Consider the following 1,371-nt stretch of genomic DNA (forward strand, 5'->3'; position numbering starts at 1 on the left):
CTTAACCGACTGAGCCACCCAGGCACCCCAATGCTGTCATTTAGATATTTGTTTTGCTTATTATCTGTCTCCTTTCACTCCTATATAAGTTCTAATGAGGATTTGCTCTTTGATATATTCCTAAATAGAGCCTAAAACAATGCAAGGTGTTTAGTAAATGTTTAATAAATATTTATTGACTGAATGAACGAATTCATTCAACAGAAGAGAAAGAGACAAATGGACAGGAAGAGATTGTAGTTGCTGTAGATGGAAGGGAGTCATTAAGGAAGCAAGATCCCAGAGTATCAAGGGAAGCAAAGGTATGCCCTCCACGTTGAAAGTTGAAGAAATACTGCTAAAGAACTACTTACATTGAAAGAGAAAATAGATGAGAGAGTTCAAACTAGCTGAGCATGATTTGTTCAACAAAACAGGAAATAAGATCTCTTGCCAAAGTGAGTAAGGTGTGAAAAAACTAACATGTGGTGAAAAATGACTGTTGACTACTTGTAATGGCTCCTTTGAAATTAGCTAGTGTATATATTGTAGGGAACCTAATCTTCATGGTTTTTTAACTTTCTCAAAAAATGATCATGGCATGAGTGGTAATCTGAGCTAATGAATTAGGAGTCTGCTTGCCACCTGCAATTGATGTGGAAGTTTTGTTCATTTACTTATTCATTACCATTCAGGGAGTACCATGGGAACAAGGGGGTGAACAAAACAGGCATGGTCCCTGCCCTTCTGAAGCTTCACATTTATCTGGTTGGGGAGACAGCCACTATTTTAATAATTACACATGTATCTATATGATGAAAACAAAGATAGGTGCCAATCCGAAAAGGCACAGACAGAAGAGCACAATGGTGGAAAATACCAGTAAGGAGGGTCAAGCTTTATACTCAGGAGGAAAAAAAAAATGCAAATATTTCCATTTTGGAAAAAAGAAGAGTCACAATCATGAGTCATGGTCAGCTGACTGGGAAAATCACTTGAAGGAGGCAAGAGAACACCAACCAATGGGGGGACAGCATGGAGAGTCATGATAGCTGCCCGGGACCCCTGGTCTTTAAGTGTGAGTTCCTCAGGGAAGGGTAAGTACAGTTGGGACCAGGCAGGATAGCTGATCGATAAGTCTGAGCCAGAAAAAGAAACTGGTGTGCTTAAGTATTTGAGCCAGGGTTGCCCAGTTTAGAATTGAGATTCTAAAATCGAGCATGGTCCTGAAGGTGAGCAAGACAGGCCAGCGATTTAGAATCCTAGGCTCAGTCTGTTAGCAGAGAAAGCCTGTGTCTGGTGCTGCCTGAATTTGCCTTCTGGCAAGTGGTTTCCTAAAAGTCCCACTATCGGACTTCTGCTTCCCTTTCCCAGGCCAGGACCATGTCAAAT

This window comes from Suricata suricatta, chromosome 4 (assembly GCF_006229205.1).
Source record: "Suricata suricatta isolate VVHF042 chromosome 4, meerkat_22Aug2017_6uvM2_HiC, whole genome shotgun sequence".
NCBI classification, from domain to species: domain Eukaryota; kingdom Metazoa; phylum Chordata; class Mammalia; order Carnivora; family Herpestidae; genus Suricata; species Suricata suricatta.